The sequence below is a fragment of the Acomys minous genome (genome assembly GCF_964271855.1).
Source record: "Acomys minous genome assembly, chromosome: 1".
Taxonomy (NCBI): Eukaryota; Metazoa; Chordata; class Mammalia; order Rodentia; family Muridae; genus Acomys; species Acomys minous.
The window spans coordinates 109728226-109750982 of record NC_140483.1 but is presented as its reverse complement, the minus strand read 5'-3'; the positions used below and the strand labels follow the sequence as shown (position 1 = coordinate 109750982).

The window sequence follows — 22757 nt, the reverse complement described above, 5'->3', positions numbered from 1 at the left end:
AATTTTATTCAAAAATACTGATTTTTTTTCTGACTTTATTTTCTATGTTTTTGATGTTTTTATATTTTTTTCTTCTTTCTTTTTTCTGTTTTTTTTTTCTTTTAAAAATCTTTTCTTTATGTTGTTGATTCTCTTCTCTAGACCCTGGTCTGACTATACCTCTCTCTTTTACACACAAAAAAATTCTTTTGTGTCATTTTTTTAAAGAAATAATTTAATGTTTTGTATCCAGGGCCTTATATAGACCAGGATGAATTTGAACAAACATTGTAGCCAGTTATGACTTGAACTTCTGATATTCCTGACTCTATTTTTTTTTAATCTAAAATTACAGTCATATACAACCATGCTGTTGTTTTAGACACAGGGCTTTGAGCATGATAGGTAAGCATTTTACCAGCTAACATACACTCCTGAATTTTTTGAAATATTCACCTCACTTTTTGCCCTAGTATCTTTGAGTTTAGAATGTGCAGCATTATGATTTTTTTGAGGAGTCACATTACCTTGTTTTTTCATGATTCGTGTGACTCTGTTATGGGATCTGTGCATCTTTTTGTATAGTTCTTCTGATTTTCAGGGCCCTGATATCCTAAGGTGATACAGCCTTCTCTTGAAGGACAAATACCCAGCACTTAATGGGGAGAAGGAAAGCTTCTCCACGGTTTCCTCTAACAGGTCATCATAATATGCTTCTCTCCCTAAGTCCAGCAGGTCCTTGCTTTTAAAACCCCAACTTCTATGCTGATCTTCATAACTGCATGATTTCCTTTTCAATTGAAATGGTTCATCTTTAGGAGTGTTTCTAAGAGTACCCCCATTATTGTGGTTCTGGGAGATTGTTAACTCACTGATCTGAAACCTCCCTCAAACAAAGCTGGGATGCACAGTAAAAGTCAGAGGATGAACTTTCTCAGGATACTCCTGAACAAACAAACTTCACAAACGATCAGGACCCTAAAGAGTTAAAAATAGTCAGTGAGGCTATAATTTGAGTTTTCTTGATTAGTGGTTTTGAAATAAAAACTATTTTGCTTATAAATTATTAATTTATTTTCTTTTTATAATTTCTTATACACATCTTCATCACATTTCATAATACCATCCTCCGCGGTCTCACAATCACTAACCCTTCTTCCTCCTGAAAAGTCTTCCTCTCGCTATTGCTTTGCTCTCCTTTGACATGCTGTGATAAGCACTGTGACCAAGTGCTCCTAAAGATGAACCATCTTAGAGGAGGAAATGGTGTTTTTCAGCTTATTCTCCCTGGCTATACAGTCCATCACTGAGGAAAGTCAAGGACGGGAACTCAAATAGAAACTGAAGCGGAAACCATAAAATGAATTCATTCTCCCATGTTCACTCATAAAGCTCAAGCCCAGCCGCCTAGTGATGGTGTTGCCTTTGGTTTGCTGAGCTCTCCCACACCGCCCATCAACAAAGACCATCTCCTATACACACAGTCAGTCTTACTGAAGCAATTCTTCAAATGAAGTTCCCTCTTCTCAGGTGACTCTGATTTGTGTTAAGTTGACAACAAAAAGACAAGTAGCCAAGACAACTATCATGTCATTTTGCTCTGTGTTTGTGTGTGTGTGTGTGGTTTTGTTTTATGACATGCTGAATTTTATTGAGGTATCCTCTGGAGCATTGGTAATTCATCACTAAAGACGATGACTACCCTCCTCCAGCACCCACCAACTTTCAGTATCTCTCCAGAGAGAGGCCAGACCAATGAACCCATTCTTTATCTAAAAATTGAATGTTTAAAGAGTCCAGGATTATGCAGTCTCTAAGAATTGTGGGGACAACTGTCATACCACACTGAGAATACAGAGTTTCACAGCCATGCTTGACACCATCTGGCTCTTATGTTCTTCCAGCCACCTCATTTTCCAAGATGTTTCCTGAACCTTGAATGGATGCTATGGATGTTCAGTTGAGAGTTTAGCACTCAGCAGTCATTTAATTTCAGTAACTTGACTAACCACCATTTACTACAATAAAAAGCTTCTTTGAATAATTCTGTAGGCCTAGTTATTCTATGGACATAAGCATACATATTTAGCTGGTACTTTAACAAAATGTCATTAAGCAACAGAAGCTATTGGCTCACCCCCATGATGGGCTTTCTTTTTTTCAATACTGACCATGAACGTGATCCTGAGACGTAGGCCTTAATTGCATACAGAACACAGTTCCCCCTATGACAGTCATGCCACTATTACACCAATGAGCATGTCTTGATTGGCAGGTTGCCATTACGTTATCCAAGGTCCACAGGTGAGGAAGAACAGTAATTTTTTTTTCTTTTCTGATTTCCTGTTTATCAGCTTCCAACACAGTGAAAGCTAGCCAGCAAGGAAAAATATTTTAGCATGATTTCATTATGTCCTATATACAAAGTGAATGGTTGCACTGGCATCTTTTGCAATGGGATCGTAGCCGTTAGTTCTAGTAAGTATAAACAGTGAAATACTGTTTATGACATTTGGAACTTTTATTGTCAACAAAGGGAAAGGGTAGGAAGTGGGGTGTCAGTGAAGAGGGTCAGCTATGGCCTTCAAGACGATAGCTGGAGTTATCTCCATCTCAGAGTATCAAAGGGGTGCCAGACATTCAATTGACACATCCTCAGTCTCAGGGAAGCATTTATACTGACCAAAGGGGAAACTTACCAATTATCACTGATGGATGGAGGGCCCAGGCATTAGTGAGCCACAAGGAGGTCCTTTGCAGGAGGACTGGAGGTGAGTTCCAGTGTGACTCAGAGTACAGGCACCAGGAAAGCCTATCTAAATCTAAGTCATATAACCAATGAAGGGTTTTGCCATGAAAGAGTATCCTAGCAATCAGAAAGACACACACACATACATACACACAATCATACCACACGACAGACCTCATTCAAGAGATTTATTGGGAAGAATAAGGGGAACAAAAAGGCCACCTTTGGGGGGCATAAAACAGAGAGAGGGAGGGAGGGAGGGATGGAGGGAGGGAGAGAGAGAGACAGAGAGACAGAGAGACAGAGAGAGACAGAGAGAGAGAGAGAGAGAGAGAGAGAGAGAGAGAGAGAGAGAGAGAGAGAGAGAACAGGCAATAATTTAATGGCAGAGGCTTTATACTGGGAAAATATGCGACACAATGGTGAAGGTGAAAACCTGTCACATTAGCCTTTAGTGACGGTGATGATTAAAGGCATCATGGGGGATGGTGAAGCACCTGGTTCTGGACTGTATGGTTCTTATTTAACTAGCAGTAGGTACATTGGCCTTTTGCTGTCTGCATTCTTACTTGTAATAGTATTTTTAAAATGTAATTCTAAAACTAATCTGCATGTCAGATTAACTACTTGTTAGATAAAACTACCTAGAATTTCTCAAATTTCACTTCTCTCAGTTGGTGTGTGTGTGTGTGTGTGTGTGTGTGTGTGTGTGTGTGTGTGTAGAAACTAGGAGAAGATAAAAACAAGGAAAGAATTTTTTGTTTGTTTGTTGTTTCTCTAAACAGGATTTCTCTGGGTGTCTCTGGTCTTTGCTACTTTGTCGGTTCTTTTTTTTCCCACCCAGTTTCCCTCCCCCAGTTTCACCCCCTATCACCAGATAAGAGAGAGAAAAGGAAAGAGGGAAAAGATAGAGACAGGTCCCTGAATATAATTTCTTTCTTCTTTGAGCATGAGTGTTAATGAACAGCAACCAACTGCCCTAAATGACCAATAACCACCAACTCTGCCTCTCGGGACCCTAGCGTTTATATACGCTCTGGAAAAGTTTCCATAATTCCAAACATTATACAATCTCAGAAACTATCTGCAGCTGGCAAATCTGCTAGAGCACAATGCAAATCATAGTCAGCTGCTTCTGACGGGCTGAAGCAGCACCATAATCTTCATACCCGGGATTAAAATAAAATCACATTCTTATAATATTTCTGTGCGTTTTTTTAAAAGAAACTAAAATGTCCGAATTGTCACTACATCTGTGTAGCCCTGGTTGTCCTGGAACTCACTCTGTAGACCAGGCTGGCCTTGAACTCAGATTTGCCTGCTTCTGCCCCCTGAGTGCTGGGATTAAAGATGTGCAGCACCACTGCCTGGTTATAGGAAAGAATTCTTAATACTAGCTTCACTTTTGTAAAAGTTTAGCTGTTTCTTACAGACCTCACCTACGATGCACTACTAGTTCAAACAGCAAATGTGAAGACTATATAAAGCCCCAATATGAGTGTGCATAGCAGCTTTATTCAAAACTGTGAGAGGAGTAATGAATATACTGTGGTTTGCCAAAGGATTCAATATTAAAAACATTACCTATCAAACCAGGAAGGATCGTAGATAAATGTAGCATATGTGTCACTGAATGAAGGAAACCAGCCTGAAAGACAATATATTCCTTTATTCAACTAACCAAAGAGATCCATGCATTAGTAATAAGGAGAGGAGTGGATTGCAATCACTCTTATTTGGCATTATATATTTGCAAAATCCTGTAGAGCCTTATAGTACCAAGTCAATAATAATGTATATTAAGTAAGAGACCTCCATAATGTCTGAATATACAATCAAGAGCAGGAACTATAGTGTCAATTATGATTCCCAAAACATAGTTCCAAATGCCATGATCTTAAATGTCAATGAGGGTACTAATCCTATAGATCTACATTAAAAGACACAAATTCTCACAATCCTGAGAGAAAAAAATGCAAAAACTAACTACTAAAAGGTGAATTGCCCAATACAGCATCCAAAGGGAAGTGAAAGCAGATTTGCATTTCCATGATGACTAAGGATGCTGAACATTTAAAAGCCATTTCCCAGTCATTTGTATTGCTTCTCTTAAAAAGCTTCTGTCCAGTACTAGCCCCTGATTTTTATTGAGCTATTTGTTTTCTTCATGATTACATTTTTTTCAGTTTATTGTATATTGTATGCATTAGCCCCTAGGAGAGGTATAGCTAGTAAAGACTACATTCCCAATTTTCTAGACTTTCATTTCAGTCAAATAAGGTATAATTTGTTATACAAAAACTATGTCATTTCATGAGCTCCCATTTATCAATTGTCTTTCTTAATACTTGTGTTACTGAGAACCTATTCCTCAAGACCTTTATTTTGCCTATAACTTCAAAGGTAGTTCCGATTTTTCTGTGTTGAAGGTCTTATTTTGGAGTTACTTGCAGTTGAGTTTTATATAGGGTGAGAAATTCATTCTTTTACAAATAACTATCCCATTGGAACTGTAACAGTTGTGTAAGATGCTACCTTTTCTCCAATATCTATTTTTGGATGTCATCCCTATGAGAATGACTAAGATTTTTTAAAAAGCCTCACAGCAAATCGGTAAATGCTGTGTGGCATAGATGTGTGGGAAGCAGAACATTTATTCATTCTGGATGTGAATGCAAACTGGTGCAACTACTATATAGATACAGAAACTTGTCAAAATACAGAAAATATATTCACCGTATCATCAGCTATTCTACTCCTGGGCATATTCTCAAAGAATTCAATATCTTTTACATATATGTATGTATGTACGTATGTATGTATATAATGTATATGTAATGTATACATTCATCCATGTTCATTGGTACTCTATTAACAATATCCAGGAAATACTCTAGACGAATGAATCACAAAAATGCACTACATATTTGGAATGGAACACTATTCAGCTGTAAATAAATTTTTAGGTGAATGAATAGAGCTGGAAATAACTCCGAATTAGGTAATCTAGACCTAGAAAAAGATAACAAATGTTATCCCTTCTATGTTGATGGCAGATTTGAATATTCAAATGTGTATGCTAAATTGGAGTGCCCATGTAAGTCAGGAAATTAGTAAAGATCCATGAAGAAAATTTTAAGGTATAGGAATAGAACACAAGTGAAATGAAAATGGAACGGGAAATACTGAACTGGGAGGGCTACATGGGGTGTGAAATGGGAGAACAAGGTAGAGAAAGGAGTTTGGAGAGGTATAACTAGTACAAAAGCCATATGGAAACTACAATCGTAGAAAGTCTATAAAATACATAAACATGTATGTATGCATATAAATAGGTACACATATATACATGTATATCACATATGTTATAATATAACATATGATATATAATATATACAGCCTAAGTTGAATTACCCTATGATGGGTGGACAATGCAAGACACACCATGGCCTCTCAATCAAAAATGCCCAGTGCTGCATACTAGGTACCTCTTGTTGAGTTATTGGTCACTGGGGTTCCATAGACCACCAAATACCACAGGCTGTTGTCATTGTTCTTGATTACACTCCAGAACTTGACAGTAAGAACTTGACTTAAGACAATGCATAGTTGAGTCATAGAACATGCAGACAATAAATGTTTACTGACTTGGAAACTTAACTGGACCAAACCTTCGATTACTAAGTCTCTCAACTGATATCACAGATGCTTGGGTTTTTTTGTTTTTGTTTTTTTGTTTTTTGTTTTTGTTTTGTTTTGTTTTTGCAGAAGATAGTAGTTAATGCAGAGGCTGGCAACTGGTCAACATGCACAGAATTAGAGACTCAGTTAAAAATACAAAATTTATAACATACACTTTTCCTCAAAGGATCACTGAGGAAGAGGAAAAAGAAAGATGGTAAGAGCAAGAGGTAATGGGTCTAAAGCTAAACAGTATTTTCCTGACTAAATAGGACCATTACACACATGAGCTCACATTGGCTCTGACTGTACTCACAATACCTGTCCTGGATCAGGCCAAACAAAATCCCAGCATGCTTAGAGGCATTTACTAATTTCCACCCCTGGCTATGCAGTTATTGGTGAATGACTGATGGATGCTGAGGGGATGTATGTCAGTTTTCTTCAGTGACATAGATCTTGAAAGATGTATCCTTACCCATGCCCTAGTGTGATCATACATGCATGCACTTACAGCACCTCTAAGTGGGTTTATGAAAATGAAAAGTTTTGAGTTAAAATTGTGGAACAGCTCATAATAAGATAAAATTTTTTAAAAAATTGTGGAACTGACAGGAGTTGGAGGGGAGGAAATAGGGTGTCTTTGATCAAAAGTCATTACAAACATGTCTGAAAGTTAAAAACAAAACAAAGGTCTATGAAATGGACAGAAAACCATTAAGAGATGTGTGTCCTTTTGTTATGCTTGCATTTTCGCATAACATTAGGCAGGATAACTACACAGAATTTTTCTCCTAGTGTGTTACCTTGTCCTGCCTTATATGATGATTTTGTGCCTAGTCTTGTGTGTATGTGTGTGTGTGTGTGTGTGTGTGTGTGTGTGCGCGCGCCTCATCTTACTGTAACTTGTACCATGTTCAATTGATATCCTTGCTTTTTATAAAGGGAAAAAAAGGAGGAGTGGATCTGAGGGAGAGGGGTGGGGCATGCGTGAGGGAAGGGAACTGGGAGTAGTTGAGGGAGTAGACTGCAGTCAGGAGTTAATGTATGAGAGAAGAAGAAGAAGAAGAAGAAGAAGAAGAAGAAGAAGAAGAAGAAGAAGAAGAAGAAGAAGAAGAAGAAGAAGAGAAAGAGGAAGAAGAGGAAGAAGGAGAAGAGGAAGAAGAAGAAGAGAAAGAAGAAGAAGAAGAGGAAGAGGAAGAAGAAGAAGAAGAAGAGGAAGAGGAAGAAGAAGAAGAAGAAGAAGAAGAAGAAGAAGAGGAAGAAAAAGAAGAGTAAAGCAATATCAGGGTGTATGTGAGATTTTTGTTGAGTCTGAGGTTTCCCCTCCCTCCATTACACAGATAGGAAATAAATGATGATGTTCTCTGAAGAACCTAATGCCCTAAAAAGAGCAAAACAGCTGTTCATTAAGGTACAGGATTTCAAAATACAGTGATCCTCTCATGCAGGCAGCCTTTCTCTTGCTTTACTGTTAGCATTTGATCCATGAACTCCAAAGCCCTAAACTTCTGTTTAAATAACCAACTGCCCTGAACAAAGCAGGACTTCTGTGATTTCAGCCAGCTTAGATCTAGTATTCTTGCTGCCGACTGGCCTTGGCGTCCACAAGAAAGGATAGTAAAGATGTTAACCTGAAGGCTTACCTGCAGTGAGCCTGTATGATTACAGCACTGTCCTGTGCATTATCACCACACTACAACAAGGCTGAAAAATTGACAGAGATCAGAGGTGGCGAGTGGAGAAATGATGGATTGGTCCCCATGCACAGGAACAATCTATGTGCACATCACTTGGTTGCTTGTTCCAGAGTTTTACTAATTCTGCTCTTCAATTTTGAGTCCTGTACTCATATTCAATGTAATATTTATAAAAAAAAAACTTCTTTAGAAATGTTCGTTGTTTTTCCTACATTGTCAACCATAAACCATAAATCTCCATGGGTAGATACTCGAATAGACCACTGTTGTTCTAAAAGGCTGCCAGTTGAAGTCACTTATGTAGATCTCCTTTTGGCCATTTTTTCTAAGAAAAGGGAATTTAATAAGTCCCAAAGTAGCATAGATGAATTTACTTACTGAGGGAGGAAATTTCATTAATTTTCAGAAAGTCAACTAAAGCAGACTCTGCAAGAGCAAGACTACTCTTAAAATTAAATATAGTCAGGGTCTGCTACTTTTAAAGAAAAAAATCTTTGAAATGCATAGAATATAACTAAATATTCTACAGTCAGTTCATTAACTTTCCTACCGTGTTGGTAGGGTCTCTACGTGTTTTGGAATAATGGGAAGTCCCGAGATCACAAAAAGAAACTAAAGGTCCTCCTTTAAACCTTCACGGAGATAGAATAAAGCAAACAACTGAAGCACAAGTTGGCGTCTTTACTTCTAGTCCCTGACAGGCCTCAGCTCCTGCCCAGAAGCTGTGCCTGCATTCCTTTAAAGAAGCTTGCTGAAGTACTGTCAACAAGGCACCTACACAGTGAGCCATTGACAAGAGATTAGGAAAGCTGCACAAAGCTGGACCGTGGTGGCACGTGCCTTTAATTCCAGCACTTGGAAGGAGGAGACAAGTGGATCTCTGAGTTGGAGGGTAGCATGGTCTACAGAGTGAGTTCCAGGGCCAACAGGGCCATCCATAGAAACCCTGTCTCAGGGGAAAAGGAAAGTTGCACAGGACATGAATGCAGTACCACAAGCTAAGATTGTTTAAACTAAATATATGTTACTTTCTCCAAGATGAACAACAGCCAGTCAGCCAGACTATAAATAGATATGTTTCCACAGGAAAGCCAGTGACTTCCAGAATCATTAGCATATGGGAAATGATCACAAACTTGAACAATTCTAATGACAAATGTGTCAAGAGAAGATCCATCCTGTGAGCACCTCTTTTGTGCATAGAAAAAAAAAACCAGATTGTGATACAACAAAGCAAAGAAAACATATATGCTGCAAACACCCCAGCAGCACAAAGGGAGCAGCAACATAAAATCTGATAATTAAAATATTTGATCCTTGGAATAATCTTGTTCTGACAATGGGAAGATGCTGAGGATGTCAGAGTGACCGTCTCATCAAGCAGAAAGAACAATGAACTCAGGGAGGTCAGGTGATGTGGACAGCTATTCACAGCAAGCAGCTACTGTTCAGGAGCCACAGTCTATAAAAGAATGAACCACATTCTTTTGTGTATGAGTATATGTGTGCAGCATTTTAAAATGTGCATTCAGGATATACAACAAGAGAGAGTCTATGGTGTGACCCTAGCTGAGGCTTCTAGCAACAGGGTTTAAGGAATCTGAAATTACTACCTCCTGTAGCTAAGAGGGGCTTCCTGTGGAGGGAGGGGGACACCAACCTCACCCTAAAACCATCTACCCAAAATGTGTCTTGCCTACAAGAAGTGTAGGAATAAAGATGGAACAGAGATCGAGGGAATGGCAAACCAATGACCTGTCCAACTTGAGACCGACCCCATGGGAGAGAGCCAATCCCTGTCACTACTAATGATACTCTTCTATGATTGCAAACAAGAGCCAGAGGGGTCAAGGACAACACAAGAAGACCTACAGATTCAACTATCTTGGACCCATGAGGCTCACAGAGACTGAACCACCAACCAAAGAGCTTTCATGGGTTAGACCTAGACCACCTACACATATGTCCCAGATGTGCAGCTTGGTCAACATGTGGGTCACCTAACAAGGGAGTAGGGGTCGTCTCTGACTCTGCTTCCTGCCTCTGGATCCCTTTTCCCTAGCTGGGCTGCCTTGTCAGGCCTCAGTATGAGAGGATGTGCTTAGTCCTGCTGAGACTTGATGTGCCAGAGTAAGTTGGCACCCCTTGGGACTCTCTCCTCTGAGAAGGAAAGAGGAGAATGGGGTAAGGAGTATAAAGGTGAGACTGGAAAGAGAGAAGTGTGGAGGTTGGGATGAGGCTGTAAAATGATAAGGATACAAGGTATTATTTCAATCTTCTGGTATCTGTTGAGGCTTGTTTTGTGAACTACTCTATGATCAATTTTGAAGAAAGTTCCATGAGGTTCTGAGAAGGTATAATCTTTTGTATTTGGGTGAAAAGTTTTGTAGATATCTGTTAGATCCATTTGATTCATTACATTGGTTAGTGTCACTATTTCTCTATTTAGTTTCTGTTTCATTGACCTATCCTTTGGTGAAAGTGGGATGTTGAAGATCCCACTATGATTGTGTATGGGTCAATATGTAATTTAAGCTTTTTTTAAAATTTCTTTTATAAATGCAGGTGTCCTTGTATTAGGAGCATAGATGTTCATAATTGTGATGTCATCTTGGTTGCTTTTACCTTTGATGAGTATGAAGTGTCCTTCCTTACCTCTTTTTATTAATTTTGGTTAAAAGTCTATTTTATTAGATATTAAAATGGCTACACTAGCTTGCTTCCTGTGTCTATTTGCTTGGAATACCTTTATCCTGAGGTAATGTCTATCCTTGTGGCTGAGATGTGTTTCTTGAATGCAGAAGAATGTTGGGCCTTGTTTATGCATCCATTCAATTAGTCTGTGTCTTTTTATAAGAGAATTGATACCATTGATGTTGAGAGACATTAATGACAGGTGACTATTAAGTCCCTTGATTTTGATGTTGGTTGCAGTAGAGTGTTTGTGTGGTTATGTTTTAGTGTCAGTGCAGTTATCTATTTCCTGTGTAATTTTGGTTATAGTTTGTCACTTTGGGTTGGAATGTTCCTTCTAGTTACTTCTGTAAGGCTGCATTTGTGGATAGGTACTGTTTGAATTTGTCTTTGTCATGGAATATCTTGTTTTCTCAGTCAATAGTTATTAAAAGTTTTGCTGGGTATAGTAGTCTGGCCTGGCATCTGTGGTTTCTTAGGGTTTGCAGGACCTCTGTCCAGGCCTTTCTGGCTTTTATTGTTTCTGCTGAGAAGTTAGATATAATTATGATTGGTTTGCTATTATATATTACTTGGCCCTTTTCCCTTGCCGATTTTAATATTTTTTCTTTGTTCTGTACATTTCGTGTTTTGATTATTATGTGGTGGAGGGATTTTCTTTTCTGGTCTATTCTATTTGGTGTTCTGTAGGCCTCTTGTATGTTTATATGCATCTCCTTCCTTATATTGGGGAAATTTTCTAGTATGATTTTGTTGAGAACATTTTCTGGGCCTTGGAACCAGGCAGTCTAGTCTCTGATTTTTAGCCTAGAAACCTTGAAAAAACAAAGCCTAGTAATGTAAGAAAGAAATGTACAATCAAATGACTCCTAATGATATTATACTCATAGATCAGTGCCTTCTACAGCCATCATCAGAGAAGTTTCTTCCTGCTGCAGATGGACACAAGTACAAGGACCCAGAACCAAATATTACACAGAGAGACCTTAGAACACATAGTTCTAAATGAAATGTCTTCATCAAATCCCACCACTCAGAGCTCAGGGAGCCCCTGTGGGAAAGGAAGTGGAAATAGTGTTAGAGCCAGAGGAGTTGTATGACATCAAAACAAGGTCTTCTAAATCAACTGGGCAAAGCTCATATGAACTTCAAAATCTAAAACAAAAGCATTTTGAGAATTCCATACAATGTATTTTTAATATATCCTCCCATCTCAAGTCCATACTTTTCTCAGATCCACTACATCCCTCGCATACCAAATTTGATGCCCTGAGTGTAGCTTTTTAAGTGAATTTGAATTAAAGATAAAAAAAAATCTTAAAAACACACCAAAACAAAATAACAGAAAACCAGCCCATTATCAATTTAATGTTGCCCAAATTTACATGGACACGGGGCCATGCACAAGAGCAGAAGCCTCTTTCCAGTAACCAAACACTAAAAGGAGAATGATGATCCGTTACAAAGTGGCTGTCAGTGGCCAATAGCTCTTCATTTAGAGGTGAGGCCTGATAACTTTCTCTCCCATTGCCTCTGAAACTTTGGCTTTGTGTTGGCCAGATCTTGTGCAGGTTATGATAGCTGATTTTTATAATTATCTTCTAAATTATGAAGCATACCATTTTATTTAAAATTATATATGGTGTATAAGGTATATCACACACACACACACACACACACACATATTCTGTTTTTACAAGACTCACAGGTCCAGTCAATCCCATATTCGTGTAGGCGTCCTTTAAAGTGTTTATTTACTATGCTGGAAAGTAAAATCAATTTCATAAATATAAAAATAATTAAAAATAATGACTCATGAGGTTTAAAGCAATCCAACTGGGATATTATAAATGCACATGGCCAGAAGGAAAATCAGCCTGTGTTTAATATTTATATTGTATGTAAGTTCACAGTAACATTGACTCTTATTAAAACCAATATAGAAAGTCTAACACTAAAATAGGTTAGGCCTTATAGTTCCTGTTCACTACATTCTATTCTGAAAAGTAAGTCTCTTTAATTTAAGAAAAATATCTATGTTAAGTTCAATGACTCACAAAAATGAATCCTTGCTAGCAGTCATCAGAACTTGTGTCACAAATTTCTTGACATGTAAAACTGAAATATCAGAAGGCTTCTATCTTTCCTGGAATCACTTATCTAACTAGAAATTTGGTCTGTTGCAGAAGCTTAGAGAGGAACACAGCTTAGCTCAATGCAGTAAGCATCTTTAAGACTTCCCTCAAAAATCACTACATCTTCGGTCTTTCATTTTCCTCACTTATCCAGAGTTCCTGGAAAATGACTATTTGGATGTCAGTACAGACCAACATAATTAGGGTACCTATCTGACGCTGCAGCAGCATTATCATGAGTGGACTGCAACTATTTTATGAAAATGTACAGCACAAAAGGACAAATTTAGATGGACTATCTATCTCTCACCTTCTCACCCTGTCAGATGATACAGTACAGGAAAGCACTTGTTGTGAACCACCTGGTCCTGCATGAAATTTTAAGTAAATATTTACTCCCTATGAATCGCATTGTCTGTGTCACTTTGTTGTGGTACCATCAATGAGCTAACGCAGAATATCAAGAGGAATAAAGCACAATGGCGTGGCTTCATAGATTAGGCAATGAAGTCTTCTCTTATCAGTTCTTCTAATAGGGTATTTTTCCTTTCTCTTCCATTAGTTATTCTGTCACATGACAGCTCAAATAGAAAAGATTTATTGGAGTTATGTAACAGCCTAGTTGGCAAATAAATGTGGTCTATAGATGAGATCTATTGAAAAACTAATCTTGCTAACAACTGCTCATGGAAATGTGGAAGATGTTCTGCTAATATCTCGATAACTATGACTACAAATTCTTGAGACCTTAAATCTAAACTAATGAATTAGCTCTTCCCCGTATGACTCCCAGGAACTTCAATGTAATAAATCTGCATATTTTTAATAGTGGCATGGCAACAGAAAACTGGTGAATATCTAACATGCTATTTCTATTGATAATTAAACCAAATGGACAATAACTCCAGTCCAGCACCATAAAATCTATGTATGAATGACAAAAGACATCAACGGCAGATCTGAAAAAGAAGACATGGTAACAGCTTTAGTCTTATAAACATTATTCACAAAGTGTTCAGATTTCAGGAATCACCCATAAGTATTAACAGAAGTGAAAAGTCTCCTCACACATGGTAGGAGAGGACTGTCATGACAACAGGTTGAGGAGAGCCAACTCTGTCACGAACACAGTCACTCTTTACCTTTCAACAGAAGGTTTGATTGCTCAATCTTAAGCTTGTTATTGGCATCATGAGGCACCATGACACGGTCCTCACTAAATCAGGGCAATATCCAAGCTGAAGAGCATAAGAGGAATCATATCTTCTCTTCATAAAATTAGTTTGTCACAAGTATATGTTATAACAAAAAAGTACTACCCGCTATATAATACCATACATCTTGTAAAAACCTGTATTCTTTCCTACATAATCAAATCTTATATTTCAGGTTGTAAAATTTAATAAAATAATAATACAAATAAAATTATATCATTAGAAGTAGCCACATGGCATAGAAGGTGTGTTCTAAGTCCATAAAATTACCTCATTAAAACTGTTTTCTAAAATTTATAACAAAAAATAATGTTAAGATTAAAGTATTTAGGAAATGGTTATTTTTAAAAGTAAATATTATTGTAACTAATATAAAAGTTTTATAGATTAATTCATACCCTGAGATATAATGCTTGAATTCTACAACAATATTTTCTTAAGTATTGATTTGTTTTTGTTTTCTTTTTTCTAAATGAATATTTAAAACCCCTAATTAAATGTTTTCCCACCATACAAAGCTTTTACCTTTTACATAGTCAGTCATTACTTTAATCATAGTTTAAACATCTGTTTAGGGAGTGAGGCCTACTTAGAATATTCTTACTAGTCTATGTAGTGATTGAAAACTTGCTTATTGTGCAAATATTTAAATCTCTTTATAAAATTTGATCTCTTCGATAAACAATGCACAATATTGTAAAACTATGAACTAAAGTTCAAAATTAGTTACAGAGTTTTCTTCAAAGGATAAAACGCTAGATGATTTCCAATGTCTAAAAGAAAAACTTTGACATTGAAGACTATATCACGATTTAAAAACCAAGACTATACGCAAGTGCATCTATAACACTCCAGGGAGGCAGTGGACGTTCCCAAATCATCCGAGAGAACATTCGTGTGGACTTAAAAAGTTCTTGATGATGCTCAACTTCAACACTACTGACACAGAGTAACTAAATGTTCTCCCTTTTTGTTTCTAAAATACTTTTGTAATTAGGTCTTAAAACCTGTTATGATCTATAATATTTAGCCTCCTTTATATCTAAATGATGAAATGATGCTAATCTTATATTTAATGAAGTTCAAATGAAGATATCATATTCTTTCATTTGACCACAAACTTTTGTTATAAAGGGTTGCTTACCCTAAACCCCTAACATATTCAAAATCAATGTTTGAAATTTTCAATATAGCTTGGATAAAACAAACAAAAATAGCTAGTTTTTTAAAATTAAACTTTAACTTCATTTACTCCACCTAGAGATACCCAAAGATTTTGTTTAATTCTTTGTATCTGAGTTGAGCTATACAAAAAGAAGCCAATGTCTAATAACAACACTCATAATGACTTATAACATAAGCACTGATGTTTCTTGATTTAATTAGTATCTAAATGTTCTATAGCTAATCTAATTAGCTATAGGAAAAATGATTTAAACAATATTTGTATTTTAGTAATAAAATGGGACAGAATACTGCAGTGCCTCTTCTAAAGGTCGATTTCTAATCATTTAAATAATTTAAATATAAGATAGTTCATATAACACAAATAAGTATACACACAAGAGAAATTATATGGTCAATCTTGTTAAAACTATGTAAATTTTTGATAATCGTAGATGTTGGCTTCACCTGCAATCTTCACTTCACTAGGACAAAAATGTGTTCTTGATTATTTAAATTTAAATATAGTAATCTATCTCCCATATAGATGTTATGTCAGATACAAGGAGTGTAAAGAAAAATTCAGAGCAAAACCATGATGGCTAATGGTTTGATATGATCGACAAATTTTTCTCTTAATTGCCTTCATAGACATCTCTCTTCTGAAGATGTTTTCTCTGAGCACAACTCAGCCTCATCTACATCACATGCTAAGAAGTGCCATTCCTAGCTATGCGTGACCTCAATCACATTTTGTGCATGCATGTGCCACATATTATTTGTTAAATATTAAATATTATAATGTCCCTGCATGCACAAAATATGGCGGTTGGCTAAATAAACATGTGAAGAAAAACTGAAAAGAAGCTGTGTGTGGCTGTGAATGAAAAGTTCTGAAAAGAAGCTCTCTTCAGGGACTAATTGCTCATTAGAGTTTCAGTACTATGGTGAAATCATAATGTCGCAGGTTCAAAGCATTAGTTCTTGCCCTCTGAAACAGGAATGTTTGCACACCCATGTTAGAACTAATATCTTGTGAATAATAAACAAAATCTTTTAGAATCTCTTGACTTAGCAGACTACTAGTGTCCACCAATATAAAAGCTAAGAATCATGTCAGATAGCATCAAGGACCTGTAGAAAAATATCCCCCTGTTGTTGTTCCTGGCTCTCTAATGTCTATACCAATGTATTTTAAATTTGCCTTGATTTATGGCTTCCTTTGTCCTGAAAAAAATGGTAAAAACTTGATGAAATTGCTTCCACACTGGAACATGGGATTTGCAGTAACCTAAATCTGTGTTCCTGCATCATAGTCACTCAAAATGGCTCCAGGACTTTTAAAACTATCTTTTATTCCTTTAAAAAAAACTATAAATGAAGTGATCAGACTTACTTATTTTACCAAAATAATGTTAGTTGCATCTCCACTACCATTGCTGTATCTTCAGATGAAAGGTTTGTCAGGGCTGCTATTTTAGACAAAGTTATAAGAAATAGCAATTTGGGTCTAATCCAATGTCATTTCCTTATTTGGTTTACAGTAATCCAACAGGGTTTATTTCAGGAGCACATTAAACCTCTTCAGTTTGAAAAAGAAACATCCCCTTTCCATCTTCAGAGCTGAGGTGTGGATTGAGAAGTCTTCACCCAAAGCCCCGTTCTCCGCCCATGCCTGGTTCCCGTGGGCACAGAGGACAACCGGCCTTACCTTGGCTGCAGGAACCCAGGTTGACTGCTTGTTCTTACAGCCGCAGGTGCATTCGCTGTCAGACCTGAAGTCCAAAACAGGACAAGCAAACTCAGTGAATGAATGTTTTAGCTCCTGTCTGTTATCCACATATTTATCAGCCTCAATTCAACATTTCCCTGTATCTTGCACATTAAGACTCAGTCTCATAATTCCCACTTATGTTCTGCTTTAAGCAGTTGTTGGGAGTTCTTCAAAGCCTTACATGTAACAGGGCACACTCTGCGGGAAAACAAATGATCAAGCAAAGTATCCATGCTTTTAAAAAAAATACAGACAAAGCAAATAAACCTCACTTCCAGTAAGAAAGCAAATAAAAATCTAGGACTGAAAAGTTGGCTCAGTGATGAAGAATTTATTTGTATGTTTTATACAGACTGATCAGATGAGTTGGCTGTACCTATGTAGTTAGGAATTTAGATTTTCAGTGTGTGTGTGTGTGTGTAACAAGAATTAATTAAAAAGGGAGGGAGGGAAGAATGAGAGGATACAAGAGATGGGATAACCATTGAGATGTAACAAGAATAAATTAATAAAGGAGGAAAAAAAAGAAAATATCTTGCCCCTGAAGTGCTAGAAATAAAAACATGTGCTATCAAAAATAAATAAATAAATAAAAAATAAAATAAAATAAAATAACAAAAAAAAGTATATCGTATAAAAAAAAAATAGAGTCCATGAATTTGAGAGAGAACAAGGACAACAGGAGATTTGGAGGGAGAAAAGCCAAAGGGGGAATGATGTAATTATTTTATAATCTCAAAAAATTAAAATAAATCATTTTAAAGCATGTACTGTTCTTCTGGAGGATGTAGGTTCCATTCCCAGCACCCACAAGACAACTTACAACTATTGTAACTCCAAACCAAGAGATCCAATGTCTTCCTCTGGTCTTTGCATGCATTGCATGCACATGGTGCACAGATATACATGCAGGCAAACATCCATACACATAAAATTCTATTTTTTGAGAGGAAAGTAAATATATTAATCAATGTGTTAATAAACGATAAGTAGGAGAAGTCACAGTTTTCCTCCAATCAGGCTATGGGTTTTTTAATATATAAATACCATAAATGAAAGAAGCCACTATCCTGCCAAGTGCTGTGTCTCCTGAATCCCAATCTTCCCAAGCCTTCGTGTGCTCTTCTCAAGATGATGTCAAAGATCGTAAGTGAGATGAAGAGACAGAGAGTTTCTATTTATTCAGTCATAAAAGACAAAATGATAGATAGATAGATAGATAGATAGATAGATAGATAGATAGATAGATAGACAGACAGACAGATGGATGGAGATATATCTATACATATGTCCTCCAAGCGTCATCACCTTATTAAAAATAGGACATAATGTCTTGGACCTCATGTAAGTATGCGTACTGCACTGGGCTAAAAACTCAGGGCTAAGACCAGGGTGTTGAGGCTGAACTGATCAACTAAGGCTTTCCTTGAGTCTCTGATATATGGAAAAGGAACATAACTTCTCTTGAAAAATCAGAAAAATGATCCAGCAGAGGCAGTATTGGCTCTTGTCTAACAACTTGGGGGAAACTATGCCTTCAGATCCAGAAAGCTCAACTCTTCCCAACATATGACGCAGTGGTTATCAGTTCTGAGGTCACTGTGTGCTTAGTCTGTAATGCTCTTGAGATATGCTATGTTCTCTTTGTGTAGTGATGCTTGGTTAACGTCCTACTGACTTAGTCCCCTTGTATTGTCATAACCCAGTCTCATTTCTCCCTGGATAGAGCATGTAAGATGTTCACTTCTTAAATAAGATTGCTTGGCATAAGGCATAGCTTCTGCAAAACATTGCAACTTAAAACAATCTTATATTCTGTACCTTATATCCTCTTTCTCATCTGATCTCCTGGTCCTTGCTCTTGAGACCCTTTCACTGAGAATGGCCTGTTGGCCTATGTCACCAAGAGATAAGGATGCCAGGGGACCAGAGGAAGCTACATGCTAAAAGATATTGCACATTAGAAGATTATAGTAATGCTATTAATGGTTTTAAAGAATTTTCTCTTAGAATAGCAAATATTATTCTGTAATATTTAATTTAAAAGGGTTCTTGATTATATTTTATTGATTTATAATGTCAGACTGCTTTGTTCGAGGATTATTATGCCATGTGAATAAGTTGATCTGACATTTATTCATATAAATAAGTATGTTTCCAGAGTCACAGAGGAAGTTAGAAGTGCCATAGCTTGCTTTCTATTTCTGTTATAAACACCACAACAGAAAACAATTTGGGGGAAAAAACATTGCTTTTAGCTTACAGTAGTCCCTCGTGGAGGGAAGTGAGGAACTGGAGGAAGGACCCGAAGCAAAGGAATGCTATTACTGCCTGCCTTCTCACGGCTTGCTCAACCTGCATTCTATACAACCTAGAACCACCTTCCTATGGGTAGCACTGACTGTAGTGTGCTGCAACTTTCCACATCAGCAGTTGATCAAGAAAATGCCCTCACAGACTTGCCTACAATCCAATCTGCTGAAAGCATTTCCTCAATGGAGGATCTTTCTTCTCCAGTGACTCCAACTGTGTCATGTTGGAAGAAAATAAATCCTAACCTGCCCAATAATAATAGTCACATTCTTACTTTTTTTCCTGTCTGTAGACCTCAATGGAATAAGACTCTGTGGCTCTACACAGAGCATTGTCCAGCTGCATGCCATGTATATCTGAACAAGGCTGGGTCAGGTATGTGTAGCAGTATGGAAGGTGTGCTCATCTAGCAACTGGGGTTCAACAAATATTGGCCACGGTTTCTTCCTATGGAGCAAGTTTCAAAACCAGTTAGCTACCTTCATAACAACCATGACACCATTTTATCCATGGGTCTATCTTGTCAAGGTTATTGTAGATGACAGAACTCACACCTGAGAGGAATTGTTGGTGAGCAATGATTATACGTATGTGTATGTAATATTATATATTTATTCTTCTCTTATACAATGCATCTTGACTGTGTGCTCCTCTCTGTTGACTTCTCCCAATTTCCCCACCACCACCTCCCCTCCCCTAAATCGATTGATCCTGTTTCTCTTCTGAAAAGAGCAGTGCATTTCCCCTTAGAAAAGAGCAGTATCTGAAAGTACATTATATATATATATATATATATATATATATATATATATATATGACAATCTATGTAAAGCTATGACAACTGTATACGCTTAAGTCTTATATTTTTATCAGTGCCACAACAAAATAAATTTGCATATAATTATAACAAAAGTCAGAAGTAAATTTCCTTCATTAATCAGACAGATTGATTTCTATGTTCTTGAGTTAGTGCAAAAACTTTGGAAAACACTGAGACAAATATAAAAATAATATGCAGAACATCTATACACAAAAAGATAAGCTGCACAAAGAGACACTGTTTAGGTCTTCAAAATAAAGTTAAAGAAATATCATATCCATAGAAATTGGTTTTTTTCTAGTAACCTTTTTCTACGGTTAAAACAAAAAGAAATTGAACACTAACAAGCTTTGAAAGAGCCTCTTTCTAAAAGGAAGGCTTGCTACTCTGCACACAATAGAGTAGACTCATTTTTCCCTGATGATCCCTTTATATGCAACTAAATTTCACAAAAGTAATTCAGTCTACAATCATAACAGTAAAGTAGAAAATAGGAAAGAGTGAGTTTCTAGGGATCTAGAGCCTTCGGAACACTACAGTGTTTTATATATTCTAGACGGGGTGCAAGACAAATCTCTAACGCCTAACCACCAATTCAGCTGGCATAAACAATACAAATAAAGCAAACAGTCTGAAGAAAACACCTGCTTCCTTTATCCAGAGAACTGAAAATCATCAGTGCAACAAAAGTGTCGCAGGTAGACTCATGAACCTACTGTGTGGTAGCACTGCAGGCTGCCTACAGGAAGTCCAATGCAGGGAGTTTCTGTAGCCTCCCAAATCAATTTTCTGATCCCTGACAGTGACAGTGTGATAGGAACTGTGATGAAGTCTCACACTCTTGCACAGAAGCCCAGTCCCCTTCACATATCAGATTGCTCTGCCTCAAACGTGAACAATTTTAAACTGACCTACAACATCGCCACCACAATCGAGCCAGTATTAGAGGCCTTTTCAACTATTTGTATGAAGCCGCAGCAATCTGCTTTGCTGTTGCTGGTCTTTACTGAGATAGCCTCTAGGCAATGATGACAGCAATAGATTTTGTCTGCTGAGAAGATAGCATGGGAGGGGCCCCAGCTCACAAAGGCAGCATAAGGCTTTACTGCTACAACTCCGGGTGAACCTGGCCTGTGCACCTAAGATGCCTGTCAGCCCTATTCACCTAGTTCTAGTGACCAGGAACCAGCTAGTGCCAAAGTCCCACCCAAGGAAAGTAGAGCTCAGATAATATACTCGAGATTCTAAGCATGTACACCAGAGAAATAAGACAACCCAAACAGGGTTCACTCTGGAAATTAAAAACCACAGACTCCACATGTGACTCATAAAAATGGATACAACCTACATACCGAATAAAGTGGTTGTCTGAAGGAAAAGATTTAGACAGAATCAGTCCTACCCTACATATTATATAAAATTCTCATTACATAATAAAAAATGAGCTCACCATGCCTAGGGCCATCACAAACCATCTGACATTCACAAAGATTGATCAAATGGTAACAATACTCAAATGGATTTGAAAAGGTTAAATGATTACTGATTCTCTTGAAAGGACAAATTTAATATGAGACCCACTTTATTATAATGAACTCACAATAAAGGATAAAACATCACATGGCTAGATTGAGGTAGATATCCAAACTAACAATTGGCCAGCCTAGAACTCTATTCACTTAATGAAGCTCTGCAGATTTAGGGCAGCCATTCTGAAGTCACTGGGCTTCACTTGGGGCACTTTCGCTATCAGTTACATTTTTATGAACTTCCCCCTCCAGAGTGGGAAATAGAAAACACTACAGAATTAAAACTCAAAAAACAAAAACAAAAACAAACCAAAAACAAAAAGCAAAAACAAGCTTCATATCCCTTCATGACTCGTGTGTCTTTTAGTACATTCTCTCCTTCCTTGGCACCTAATATTACTCTTTTCACCTTTTAATTTCTTTTCACCTTTTAATTTTTTATAGAGTATCCACATGTGCATTTGCTTACATTCATGTGTATGCATAGGCTAGGATTAGTACATGATGAAAAGTGCCTGGTTTTCTTCTCTTCCTTGTGGCATTGGGTCAGTTCACTTAACATTACATATCCTAGACTCCATTAATTCACCAGCAAATTTTGTGGTATCATTTTCTTTAGAGAGGCATAATATCCCCTCTAAAGAAATAAAGAAATTTAAAGTGAAAAATATATAAAGAACTCAAGAAATTAAACACCACACAACCAAATATCCCAATTGAGAAATGGGCCTCAGAACTAAACAGAGAATTCTCAACAGAGGAATATCAAAAGGCTGAGAAACATTTAAAGAAATGCTCAACCTCCTGAGTCATCAGGGAAATGCAAATCAAAACAATGCTGAGATTCCATCTTATACCCATCAGAATGGCTAAGACCAAAATTCAAGCAACACCACATGCTGGTGAGGATGTGGAGAGAAAGGAACACTCCTTCATTGCTGGTGGGAATGCAAACTAGTAAAGCCACTTTGGAAATCTATCTGGCACTATCTCAGAAAACTGGGA

General features: G+C 37.2%; 1 protein-coding gene across 3 annotated transcripts in view; it reads right to left on the bottom strand.

The window, feature by feature from the left end:
* The window catches only part of SNTG1 (syntrophin gamma 1), a 707225-nt gene that overhangs the window by 448098 nt on the left and 236370 nt on the right, over positions 1-22757 (bottom strand). For 2 of the 3 annotated variants that reach the window (XM_084773015.1, XM_084773016.1), the window contains one exon: positions 17028-17091. The exons of the other annotated variant lie outside the window; for it this stretch is intronic. The gene's annotated coding sequence lies outside the window, so the exon portion shown is untranslated. The remainder of the gene's footprint in view (positions 1-17027; positions 17092-22757) is intronic. 3 annotated transcript variants of the gene reach the window in all.